The sequence below is a fragment of the Emys orbicularis genome, chromosome 1 (genome assembly GCF_028017835.1).
Source record: "Emys orbicularis isolate rEmyOrb1 chromosome 1, rEmyOrb1.hap1, whole genome shotgun sequence".
Taxonomy (NCBI): Eukaryota; Metazoa; Chordata; order Testudines; family Emydidae; genus Emys; species Emys orbicularis.
The window spans coordinates 216,048,718-216,062,163 of record NC_088683.1 but is presented as its reverse complement, the minus strand read 5'-3'; the positions used below and the strand labels follow the sequence as shown (position 1 = coordinate 216,062,163).

At 49.2% G+C, this 13,446-nt stretch overlaps 1 protein-coding gene across 1 annotated transcript in view; it reads left to right on the top strand.

The window, feature by feature from the left end:
• Positions 1–3,179: 3,179 nt before the first annotated feature.
• PRRG1 (proline rich and Gla domain 1) overlaps positions 3,180–13,446 on the top strand; it is a 55,852-nt gene continuing 45,585 nt past the window's right edge. Inside the window, exon 1 of the mRNA XM_065417968.1 lies at positions 3,180–3,236. The gene's annotated coding sequence lies outside the window, so the exon portion shown is untranslated. The remainder of the gene's footprint in view (positions 3,237–13,446) is intronic.

Sequence of the window (13,446 nt, the reverse complement as noted above, 5' to 3'; positions counted from 1 at the left end):
GAAAGGCTTTCTATCCACAGCCAACTCTTTAAGCTGGTCTGTTCTTCTTCTGTGCAAAAATGAAGATTGCTAGAAGTGCTCAGCAAAACTGAGCTCATGTACATTTGCAAGTTTCAAGGACTAAAAATTATAGTTACATACAATTTTAGACTGCAGATCTTTTCCCTGAAAAGAAAATGTCTTTGTTTTTATGTGGAATTTTAAGAGAGGATGTGTGATTTTAAGATTGAATCCAAAGAACTATTTCTGCCAGACCAGAAGTGTGAACATGCCAAAAATTCTGCACCTTTGGGAAATTAAAAACAAGCAAGCAAACAAACAAAAAACCCTGAAAGGTAAAAAATGTGGAAATGAAGTTAAGAGACACAGCCAATTCCCCATTGACATAACCCATCACCTCATCTGATTTACATCCTGCACTTGACCTTAACTTTGTCCCCTTGTTTTGTTTTGTAATGGAATTATGCTGTTTGTATATTGTTTTATAAATACATTAAAAGTAAAGATTGCATTCTCTTTTTATGTTATCTTTTTATTAAAAGAACTGTTGTCAGTAAAAGTTACTTTCTTATCTTTGTTAGCAGTTTTGTGGTAGCTGTGTTACAGGGTAGGAGAGAGACAGTTTCTGTTGGTGGAACCTACAAGCTTTTGAGCTGCACAGAGCTCTTCCTCAGGTCTGTGAAAGGAGATCAGAGTGTCTGAGCTAAATACAAGTTGGGACAGAATGGATAAGGCATCTTGGAGGTGCTCACTTGAAATAAAGTGGGCAATTGAGGGTTAGATTGTTATGCATAAAGGGACTGAAAAGGGCAATTAAGGGTATCAGGCAGCGTGGTGTGTTACAGATTGTTGTAATGAGCCATAAAACCAGTGTCCCTGCCAAGCCCATGGTTTTTGGTGTCTACCAGAATTATGGATTTAAGTTCCCAGGCTCGCCTTTTGTCGGTGTTGTGGAGGTTTCCTTTGAGGGCAGGTATTGAAAGCTCAGCTATGGAGTAAGCACCTCTCGGGATCCACAGGTCCCACATATGCCTATCACTACAGGTGTTGTACCTCCTCCAGTGCACTAAATGCTCCAATGACAACTATGTGGGTGAAAGCAGACAAGCCGGGCCTCTGGCATGAACTCACACAGAAAGATGGTAAAATACAAAACCACCTTATTACACCAGAGTGAACCTTTTTCACAAAGTGAGCACTCCCTCTCTGTGGCTCTAGTCTGAGGGGAAAAGTGCCCTAAGAAGAGACAGGGCAGGTCCTAGAGGGGTGAGATGGGGGCTGAGCCCCAGAATAAAGGGGGTTGGTGTGTGCAGGGGGTGGGGTAGTGCTCCAGTGGGGGTGGGGAGCAGGGCAGTCAGCCAGTCCAGATCTGTCTGTCAGTGCACAGCCCCCCCCCCCCCTGGAGCTCCCATCACAGCGCCCTGGCTGCCCCAGTCCCTGGCGGCTGGAGCTGGGGAGCCGGGGTGCTTGCGCAGAGGCAGTGCCAGCGTGGGCTGTCCCGGGAGCATCGGGAGCAGCGAGCTTGGCTGTGAGGTTTGCAGCAGGGTGTAGTGTAATAAAATTGCTCCATGTAGGAATGTGCTACTAGTAGCAGTTATTGATATGTAATGGATTGTAAGAAAGTGCTATCTCCCACTATGAGAAAGGGACCAAGTGACCTTCTCCATTGGATCATATGAACTGGAACCATAAACTCCCTGAACATTAAATCTCACCAAATGAGGGTCAATCCATCCTCATCATCATATCCACTCATTATAATCCACACCTGAACATAGCCACTTTATGAACTTCATACCCTCATATCTCAATGTCTATACTTTGACCCATCAACCTTTTACCCCCAATCGGGGATATTGCAGATTATGTATTCCTCATGCCACCTTATTTTAAACCAAACTTTGCACCTTCGATAATCTGTATGTTATTCCCTGATAACCAGAAACTTCTATGCTCAAACTCTGTTCACTATTTTTTTTAACATCATCTTAATAAAATTTTTAACTGCTACCTGATGTAGCAAATGCCTACAGGTAGCAGTTTCTTGCACTACAATATATATATATAGTATTCAAAAAAGCCACTTTGCTCAAATAAAAAAGCCTCTCGCCCCCTCCACAAACTATTTTGCAAAGCACTGGTGTCTCAGTGCCACTGGGGTAACTGCTACCCCCTCTGCCCCTGCCTGTGCCGGGTTTTGCCCCCTGACACCGCCTCACCCTTGGGCTTAACTCCGCCTCCTCCCCACCTCATTCCTGATTTTGCCTTTTAACCCCTTTCCTAATGCTGCCTCCAGCTGCTTGACCCTCCTGACCAGTCAATTTCCACCCCCTGCTCAGACCCTGGCCACCCCCCTGCTCTGATTCGCCCTCTTTTTAACCCCCTGTCAAAAGCAGCCCGCAGAATTCTAAGCCTAACAAGGGCAGGATGAAGGGCAGTGGCTTCAGCAGATGTACTGATCATGCGCAGTTCATGCTCAGTACACTGTAAATAGCACATTACTACGGAGAGCAATTTACTACAGTGCACCTCGCCGGAGCGGGGTGGATCGTGCGCCGCTACTGGAGCGGAGAGAGGAGCGCGGCGCGGCCCAGCTGGGCGAGGTCTGTGCCCTGGGCTGCCCCTCTGCCGGGGCGGGAGGTTGGCGGGGGCACCGGGGGCGTGTGGCAGGGTGATGGGGGACTGGCAGGCGGTGCCGGGGGTACAGGCTGCGGGGAGTGGCAGGCGGTGCGCGGGGCTGCGGGGAGTGGCAGGCGGTGCGGGGGGCTGCAGGGTTGGGGGACTGGCAGGCGGTGCCGGAGGGGTGGGCAGGGTGCGGGGAGTGGCAGGCGGTGCCGGGGGGGGGGCAGGGTTGGGGGGAGTGGCAGGCGGTGCGCGGGGTGGTTTCTTGCTTAGCAATTCTTACAAGTCCTTCCTCTGCCGCCCCGAAAGTTCGGAGTTGGCGCTGCCAGTGTTTCTTCTCTTCTTTTAGGGGGTTAGGTGCTCGGGAAAGTTTGCTGTGGGACTGCAGTTAGTTGAGAGAGCCTGTGTATGGTGTGTTGGGGGAGGCAGCTTGCAATGCTGGCTGTCCGGGGGAGTGTTATGGGAGTTTCTTGTCTGTTCTAGCCCATTGTGCTGCTGAAAATCAACAAAGGGGGTGTCTGTTTTGCAGGCAGCAGCAGGATATGAGTGGCAGATGTGGGGGAGGGAGTTGCTTTTGCTCGCATTCTGTGTTCAGCATTTGACTCTTTTGGGAGGTGAGAAAAAAGATCCTTTCAGCTCTTCTCCCCCCCCCCTCCTCCCCCCCCCAGTCATCTGATGTTGGGTGTTTGTGACTGAGCTGTTTTGTGGATAGTGGCCCTGCCTTGGATTGACATAACTATGGATTGTTTTTTTAAAAAATGGTGATCCCAGTGTTTGGGTCTGTCACTGTAGTTTTAGTACTGCATTCAGTTTTAGGCAGCTGGTTATCAGGAAGATAGAGGGAATTTAAGGGAAGAGTGAAATCCAATGACTGTAGCTGGAGATTAATAAGGAAAGTTCGAAGCATGTACGTAATGTGTGTAGATAAAGATATACATATGGTGGGTGGATTGCCTGACTTAGAATCATAGAATATCAGGGTTGGAAGGGACCTGAGGAGGTCATCTAGTCCAACCTCCTGCTCAAAGCAGGACCTAATCCCAACTAAATCATCCCTGCCAGGGCTTTGTCAAGCCTGACCTTAAAAATCTCTAAGGAAGGAGATTCCACCACCTCCCTAGGTAACCCATTCCGGTGCTTGACCACCCTCCTAGTGAAAAAGTTTTTCCTAATATCCAACCTTAACCTCCCCCACTGTAACTTGGGACCATTACTCCTTGTTCTGTCATCTGGTACCACTGAGAACAGTCTAGATCCATCCTCTTTGGAACCCCCTTTCAGGTAGTTGAAAGCAGCTATCAAATCCCCCCTCATTCTTCTCTTCTGGTGACTAAACAATCCCAGTTCCCTCAGCCTCTCCTCATAAGTCATGTGCTCCAGCCCCCTAATCATTTTTGTTGCCCTCCGCTGGACTCTTTCCAATTTTTCCACATATTTCTTCTAGTGTGGGGCCCAAAACTGGACACAGTACTCCAGGTGAGGCCTCACCAATGTTGAATAGAAGGGAACAATCATGTCCCTCGATCTGCTGGCAATGCCCCTACTTATACAGCCCAAAATGCCGTTAGCCTTCTTGGCAACAAGAGCACACTGTTGACTCATATCCAGCTTCTCGTCCACTGTAACCCCTAGGTCCTTTTCTGCAGAACTGCTGCCTAGCCACTCGGTCCCTAGTCTGTAACAGTGAATGGGATTCTTCCGTCCTAAGTGCAGGACTCTGCACTTAACCTGATGAGGTTCAACAAGGACTCTTTTGGCCCAATCCTCTAATTTGTCTAGGTCCCTCTGTATCCTATCCCTACCCTCCAGCATATCTACCACTCTTCCCAGTTTAGTGTCATCTGCAAACTTGCTGAGAGTGCAGTCCACGCCATCCTCCAGATCATTAATGAAGATATTGAACAAAACCGGCCCCAGGACCGACCCTTGGGGCACTCCGCTTGAAACCGGCTGCCAACTAGACATGGAGCCATTGATCACTACCCGTTGAGCCCGACAATCTAGCCAGCTTTCTATCCACCTTATAGTCCATTCATCCAGCCCATACTTTAACTTGGTGGCAAGAATACTGTGGGAGACCGTATCAAAAGCTTTTTCTAAAGTCATGGAATAACACATCCACTGGCTTTCCCCTCATCCACAGACCCAGTTATCTCCTCATAGAAGGCAATTAGATTAGTCAGGCATGACTTGCCCTTGGTGAATCCATGCTGACTGTTCCTGATCACTTTCCTCTCCTCTAAGTGCTTCAGAATTGATTCCTTGAGGACCTGCTCCATGATTTTTCCAGGGACTGAGGTGAGGCTGACTGGCCTGTAGTTCCCCGGATCCTCCTCCTTCCCTTTTTTAAAGATGGGCACTACATTAGCCTTTTCCCAGTCATCCGGGACCAACCTCGATGGCCATGAGTTTTCAAAGATAATGGCCAATGGCTCTGCAATCACATCCGCCAACTTCTTTAGCACCCTCAGATGCAGTGCATCTGGCCCCATGGACTTGTGCTCGTCCAGTTTTTCTAAATAGTCCCGAACCACTTCTTTCTCCACATAGGGCTGGTCACCTTCTCCCCATACTGTGCGGCCCAGTGCAGCAGTCTGGGAGCTGACCTTGTTCGTGAAGACAGAGGCAAAAAAGTCATTGAGTACATTAGCTTTTTCCAGATCCTCTGTCACTAGGTTGCCTCCCTCATTCAGTAAGGGGCCCACACTTTCCTTGACTTTCTTCTTGTTGCTAACATACCTGAAGAAACCTTTCTTGTTACTCTGAACATCTCTTGCTAGCTGCAACTCCAAGTGTGATTTTGGCCTTCCTGATTTCACTCCTGCATGCCCGAGCAATATTTTTGTACTCCTCCCTGGTCATTTATCCAATCTTCCATTTCTTGTAAGCTTCTTTTTTGCATTTAAGATCAGCAAGGATTTCACTGTTTAGCCAAGCTGGTCGCCTGCCATATTTACTATTCTTTTTACACATCGGGATTGTTTTTTTTCCTGCAACCTCAATAAGGATTCTTTAAAATACAGCCAGCTCTCCTGGACTCCTTTCCCCCTCATGTTGTTCTCCCAGGGGATCCTACCCATCAGTTCCCTGAGGGAGTCAAAGTCTGCTTTTCTGAAGTCCAGGGTCCATATTCTGCTGCTCTCCTTTCTTCCTTGTGTCAGGATCCTGAACTGGACCATCTCATGGTCACTGCCTCCCAGGTTCCCATCCACTTTTGCTTCCCCTACTAATTCTTCCTGGTTTGTGAGCAGCAGGTCTAGAAGAGCTCTGCCCCTAGTTGGTTCCTCCAGCACTTGCACCAGGAAATTGTCCCCTACACTTTCCAAAAACTTCCTGGATTGTCTGTGAACCGCTGTATTGCTCTCCCAGGGTGATTAAAGTCTCCCATGAGAACCAGGGCCTGCGATCTAGTAACTTCTGCTAGTTGCCGGAAGAAAGCCTCGTCCACCTCATCCCCCTGGTCTGGTGGTCTATAGCAGACTCCGACCACGACATCACCCTTGTTGCTCACACTTCTCAAGTTTATCCAGAGACTCTCAGGTTTTTCTGCAGTTTCATACCGGAGCTCTGAGCAGTCATACTCCTCTCTTACATACAATGCAACTCCCCCACCTTTTCTGCCCTGCCTGTCCTTCCTGAACAGTTTATATCCATCCATGACAGTACTCCAGTCGTGTGAGTTATCCCACCAAGTCTCTATTATTCCAATGACATCATAGTTCCTTGACTGTGCCAGGACTTCCAGTTCTCCCTGCTTGTTTCCCAGGCTTCTGGCATTTGTGTATAGGCACTTAAGATACTCGCTGATTGTCCCACTTTCTCAGTCTGAGACAGGAGTCCTCCCCTCTTGCACTCTCCTGCTCGTGCTTCCTCCCGGTATCCCATTTCCCCACTTACCTCAGGGCTTTGGTCTCCTTCCCCCGGTGAACCTAGTTTAAAGCCCTCCTCACTAGGTTAGCCAGCCTGCTTGCAAAGATGTTCTTCCCTCTCTTAGGCTCCGTTAGGTGGAGCCTGTCTCTGCCTAGCACTCCTCCTTCTTGGAACACCATCCCATGGTCGAAGAATCCAAAGCCTTCTCTCCGACACCACCTGCGTAGCCATTCGTTGACTTCCACAATTATAAGACCCTGTTTTCAGTTGCTTATAACCGTATTGAACTTTAACTGTTTGGAAATTTTCCATCCTGGGTTCCAGCCTCAGGGTGTATTTTTTTTTTAAAAACTTTGTTTTGTTTTTTAATTTTAACAAGGCTAGGAAAGAATATGTTCTGCCCATCTTAAAAAATTCTAGTGACCGCTTGTTTGGAAAGCTCAGCTACTCTCATGCTTTGGACCGGGGGCTTGAAATTTGGCTTGTAATTGGCCTTTATGTTAGAAATCTGCCTCTAGCCATCCCTGTTAACCACACAAATTTGGCTAAGTTATAAGCCTTTCAAAAATTGCAGTTGTCATATGCTTAGTAGGCACTTCTAAGATTTTAGCTAAATTCCCTGAAGATTCTGTCCACACTAGGCATGCTTCAGGCAGCAGCTGAGCAGAACGTTTCCTGTAATTGCAGCTCAGGGCTGTTGCAGGCCATGACGGGTCTGGGTCTTGGCATCCGAACATATTATTCTGTACTCTCACTGGCATCCTGATGGGCCCATGCAAATTGAAGGAGGAAGCTGTCAGATCCAAATGCAGAGGGGATAAGAGCAGGACTGGTGGGGAGAGCTGATTGGTTCAAGGACTGGAGACTGGCAGGGAGAGGGCTGGGGGACTAGGAGTTGAGGTTGGGGGGGATACTGGGGCTGGCTGGGCAAGGAGATTCCCATGAAAAGGGAAACGAGGGAGGCAGGGAAGGTGGGGCTGGGACCTGTAGGTGGATGGAAACTGAGATCAGATGCAGAGACCCAGTCTGACTGTGCAAAAAAATGGATCTGAGACCCCACAGGCAGGAGAGGGAGGTGAGGGAAGACAGATTTAACAAGAAGCTGGAGAGGGAAGGGGGGGATTGAGACTGGCTGAGCAAAAGGTTTGAGACAAGGAGCTGAGAGAGAGGAACTAAGTGAGCATAACATTACAAATTTGTTCTCTCCATAAGGATGGAGTTGAGTTTGAAGCAAGGAAATTAGGCAACAATTGGAAATGGTGCTTTTGATTAATTGAGATGTACCAAGGTCCGTGGGCTGGTAATGAATGTTTTGACCTCCTGCAATCTGGCTTCTGCTTCCTTCACCCTGTTGATGTATGACTTGTCAAGGACTTGATTTTTTTTCTTAGCCAAATCTCAGATTCTCTACTCTGTTCTTTTTGACTTCTCTACTGCTTTTCATGCTCGTAATCACACCCTCCTTAATGAAATACCATCCAACCAAGGCTTCCAGGATGCTGTCTGCTCCTAGCTTAGTCTTTCTGCAGTCTCTTTGGCCTCCCACACAGCCATCTCTCTACCTTCTTCCAGGTTGCCCCTTATTTTTCAAATAAACCCCTTGAAAAAGTGCTCTAGATAACAATAGAGCACTGGCAAAAGGGTGGATTGAATGACCTAATGTCTAACATTGCTGTCCCTGCCAGCTATTTTTGTTCAAGTTCAAATCTTGGTAACTATTTAACCTTTTCAAATCTAATCTAACAATACCCAGCCATTTCATTGTTTACTCTTTACTATGTGCTAATGGGTCTTGTTAAACAAAACTGTTTTCAGTGTCTGAGGTGTGCTTGGTCCTTCCCCCTTTGCAGTTGACTATTGATGGTACTGTAGCAATCAGCAATATTGAGTTACTAATCAAAATTGTAAATTCCTCCCATAAAATCAAAACGTGTAGTATTTTCAAATTGGAATTTAGAAAACTGCATGCTAATTGCCTAAAATCCTACTGATTTTGTTTGTTTGTTTTGGTTTACTTAAGCATTCATGTCCTGCTTTAAGCTATGGTAGTGTTGATTTGTGGTATTTCATGGTGTGACTATGTTTCAAGGGTAGAGATGTGATGTTGTTGTTGTGCAGCTTGTAAAGTATTTATAATTCTAGATGGAGCTATAAATATGATTGGGTATACACTTGTAATATCAGGCAGGGACTGACTTTGTTCTGTATTTGTACATCACCTAACACAGTGGGGGCCTGGTCTATGACTAGGATTTCCAGGTGCTATGGTTATACAAATAATAATAATGCTGCCTCTTTCTAAACTATGGAAAAATACTTTTGGCATAAAATGAGACTTCTCTAGTGTACGTGGGTGGGATGGGAAAAGAGGTCTTGTTAATCTGTTACTTGATCTTGGGTGATGCAGTTTTGTGGTAGTCTTAGGCCTGGTCTAGACTAGGCGTTTATGTCGAATTTAACGCCGTTACATCGAATTAACCCTGCACCCGTCCACACCACGAGGCTATTTAGTTCGACATAGAGGTCTCTTAAATTCGACTTCTGTACTCCTCCCCAACGAGGGGAGTAGCGCTAAATTCGACATGGCCATATCGAATTAGGCTTGGTGTGGATGGAAATCGACAGTAATAGCTCCGGGAGCTATCCCACAGTGCACCACTCTGTTGACGCTCTGGACAGCAGTCCGAGCTCGGATGCTCTGACCAGCCACACAGGAAAAGCCCCGGGAAAATTTGAATTCCTTTTCCCGTCTGGGCAGTTTGAATCTCATTTCCTGTTTGGACATCGTGGCGAGCTCAGCAGCACTGGCAACGATGCAGAGCTCTCCAGCAGAGATGGCCGTGCAATCCCAGAATAGAAAGAGGGCCCCAGCATGGACTGATCGGGAAGTCTTGGATCTCATCGCTGTGTGGGGCGATGAGTCCGTGCTTTCCGAGCTGCGTTCCAAAAGACGGAACGCAAAGATCTATGAGAAGATCTCTAAAGCCATGGCAGAGAGAGGATACAGCCGGGATGCAACGCAGTGCCGCGTGAACATCAAGGAGCTGAGACAAGGCTACCAGAAGACCAAAGAAGCAAACGGACGATCCGGATCCCAGCCCCACACATCCCGTTTCTACAAGGCACTGCATTCCATCCTAGGTGCGGCCGCCACCACTACCCCACCACTGACCGTGGACTCTGAGGATGGGATATTGTCCATGGCCGCTTCCTCGGACATGGTAGCGGACGGGGAGGATGAGGAAGGAGATGAGGAGGACGAGGCAGTCGACAGCGCTTACCAAGCTGATTTCCCCGACAGCCAGGATCTCTTCATCACCCTTACAGAGATCCCCTACCAACCCTCCCCAGCATGTAACCCGGACACAGATTCAGGGGAAGGATCAAGCGGTAAGTACTTTAAACATCTAAACATTTATTTTTAACAGAACAGGAATATTAAGAATAAGAACAATGTGTGCTTCATGATTTCTTTACCCTGGGCGCTTAAGTATTCAGTTCCAGCTATTTAAAAAAAATCTAACAGTGTCCGGTTGTGCATGATTCTGCTGCCCAAGCTACTCCACTCTTTAGTCCCTGCCACTGCAGCTATATGAAAATCCAGTCCATATGTCCGGGGATAGAGCAATAATCCTCCACGGACATCTCGACGAAGCTCTCCTGCAGGTAATGGGAAAGCCTGTTCATCAGGTTCCTGGGGAGAGCGGCCTTACTGGGTCCTCCGAAGTAGGAGACGTTCCCGCGCCAGGAGACAAGCAAGTACTCCGGGATCATTGCCTTGCACAGCATGGCGGCATAGGGCCCTGGTCTTTGCAGACTTTCCCAAAGCATCCTTTCCTTCTCGCTGTCCGAGATCCTCATGATAGTTATGTCGCTCATGATGACCTGCTTTGAATTAGGTAGGGGACTGTTAGTATTGGGACTGCTTGCAAGTTCCTTTACAGAACTGTAACCGCTGGTTTACAGCCACGCGGTGGAGGCGGGAGAGGGGCAGCATACAGGGATCTTTCCCTGGGACAACCGCGAGGGGGTGGGACAGGGCCAGAGTTCATGCTTGGCCGATTGCTGGCAGCAGAGACTGGCATTGCTTTCAATGTGAAAGGAGGCCAGTGGTACTACTAAAGTTTTAAGCAGCCACAAGTCTACGGCTTACCATGTTTGCCTGCTACAGAGATTACGGTGTCCTGCCACGCTTCCCAGATCGGCAGTGCAAAACCCCAGGCACTGAAGGCGAGGTCCGAAAATTCGACCTTGTCCTGAGTGCGCATGTGATAGGTGCGGTGCATGGTCTTGTTCACAGAGAGAGACTATGTTCTTTGTTCACAACTACATTTATGTTTCGGAGGAATTCACTACCTCTTTCTCATTCCCACAGCCACATCTGCGACTGTCTCCCAACCCAGCCTGGCATCACACTCCCAGAGGCTAGCGCACATTAGGCGGAGGAAGAAGAAGACGCGAGAGGACATGTTCTCAGAACTAATGGGCTGCTCCCAAGCCCAGGCAGCACAGCAGAACCATTGGAGGGAGAATTTGTCCCAAATGCACCGGACACACATGGAACGTGAGGAGAGGTGGCGGCAGGAAGACCAGCAGGCGACTCAAACGCTGCTTGGACTTCTGAGGGAGCAAACGGACACGCTCCGGCGCCTTGTTGATGTTCTGCAGGAACGGAGGCAGGAGGACAGAGCCCTGCTGCAGTCTATCAGCAACCGCACTCCCCCCGCCACCAAGTCCCATACCCCCCTCGCCCAAAGTCCAAAGAAGGAGGGGCGGCAGAGTCCGTGAAAACTCTCACTCCACCCCTGCAGACTGCTCAAGCACCAGAAGGCTGTCATTCCCCAAAATTTGATAAGTCCTTTCCTGCCCGCCTCACCCAAGCCCCCATCCAAGTTTCACCCCCCAGTTTCATGTGTGGTTGTTAATAAAAAAATACGTTTCTGTTCATTACTGTTTCAGTCATGTTCTTTTGAGGGAGAGTCTGTCTGAAGGGGGGGAAGAGGCTTGGGAATTGGACAGGACAGTCACCTTTAGCAGGGTACAGAGGCGGGGGCAGGTCCAGCAGCAGGGCACATACACAGTGCAGTGACTAGTTACCCTGGTCAGTCTGGGAGGTGGTTTTCATGTTCTGTGCGTGGGGGGTGGTTTGCACTGTGACTTTGTTGCGGGGGAGGGCAGTTACAAATCTTATGCAGCGGTCCTTGTCCTGGATCACAGAGCCACGCAGCAGGGGATCTGTAACCCTCCTCCCCCTGCCACAAAGTCACATAGCCCCCACATACACGCAGTCCCGCTCAGGAGGGCTGGCAGGCTCCGTTGAAACAACCAGTCCGCCACTGCGAATCCTGTCCTTCCTGGAGTTTAGAAGGATCATTTGCATCAGTACACTACACCCGCTCCCCACCACAGTCTGCGTCCCAGGTTTCAAACATTCCCGCGAAAACAGTAATAAAGACAACAGTGTTCATTAACAAAATAAAACTGATTTTATTTTTTTGGAAGGGGGTGGAGGGGGTCTGTAACTGGAGAGGATAGTCAACATTAACTGGGTAAAGAAACGGTCGCAGGTTCAGCTTCTCTGTACAGAAACTTAAAAGTCACTGGTTACCCTGCTCACTGTGGAACCTAGCTTTCAAAGCCTCCCGGATGCACAGCGCGTCCCGCTGGGCTCTTCTAATCGCCCGGCTGTCTGGCTGTGCGTAATCAGATGCCAGGCTATTTGCCTCAACCTCCCACCCCACCATAAAGGTCTCCCCCTTGCTCTCACAGAGATTGTGGAGCACACAGCAAGCTGCTATAACAATGGGGATATTGGTTTCGCTGAGATCACAGCGAGTCAGTAAGCTTCTCCATCTCCCCTTGAGACGGCCAAAAGCACACTCCACCACCATTCTGCACTTGCTCAGCCGGTAGTTGAACAGTTCTTTTTCAGTGTCCAGGGCGCCAGTGTAGGGCTTCATGAGCCAGGGCATTAGCGGGTACGCTGGGTCCCCAAGGATCACTGTAGGCATCTCCACATCCCCAAGAGTTATTTTGTGGTCCGGGAAGTAAATACCTTCCTGTAGCCGTCTAAACAGACCAGAGTTCCTGAAAACACGAGCGTCATGAACCTTGCCCGGCCATCCGACGTTGATGTTTGTAAAACGTCCCCGATGGTCCACCAGTGCTTGCAGCACCATTGAAAAGTAGCCCTTTCTGTTAATGTACTGGCTGGCCTGGTGGTCCGGTCCCAGGATAGGGATGTGAGTTCCATCTATAGCCCCACCGCAGTTTGGGAATCCCATCGCGGCGAAGCCATCTATGATGACCTCCACGTTTCCCAGGGTCACTACCTTTGAGAGCAATACCTTAACGATTGCGTTGGCTACTTGCATCACAACAACCCCCATGGTAGATTTGCCCACGCCAAACTGGTTCGCGACAGACAGGTAGCTGTCCGGCGTTGCAAGCTTCCAGAGGGCTATGGCCACTCGCTTCTGGACAGTCAGGGCTGCTCGCATCCGGGTGTCATTGCGCTTCAGGGCAGGGGACAGCAACTCACAAAGTTCAAGGAAAGTCCCCTTCTGCATGCGAAAGTTTCGCAGCCACTGGGATTCATCCCAGACCTGCAGCACTATGCGGTCCCACCAGTCCGTGCTTGTTTCCCGTGCCCAGAATCGCCGTTCCACAACATCCACATGACCCATTGTCGCCGTGATGTCCTCGGCGCTGGGTCCCGTGCTTTCTGACAGGCCTGTGCTACTCTCAGACTTCAGGCCCTCACCGCGGTGCCGTAGCCTCCTCGCCTGGTTTATCTGCCTCTGCCTCTGGGAAAGGTGGATGATAACCTGCGAGGCGTTGACAACGGCCACAACTGCAGCGATGGTAGCAGCGGGCTCCATGCTTGCAGTGCTGTGGCGTCCGCACTGTCACTGACCAGAAAAGTGCGCGAACTGATTTCCCGCCAGCGCTTTC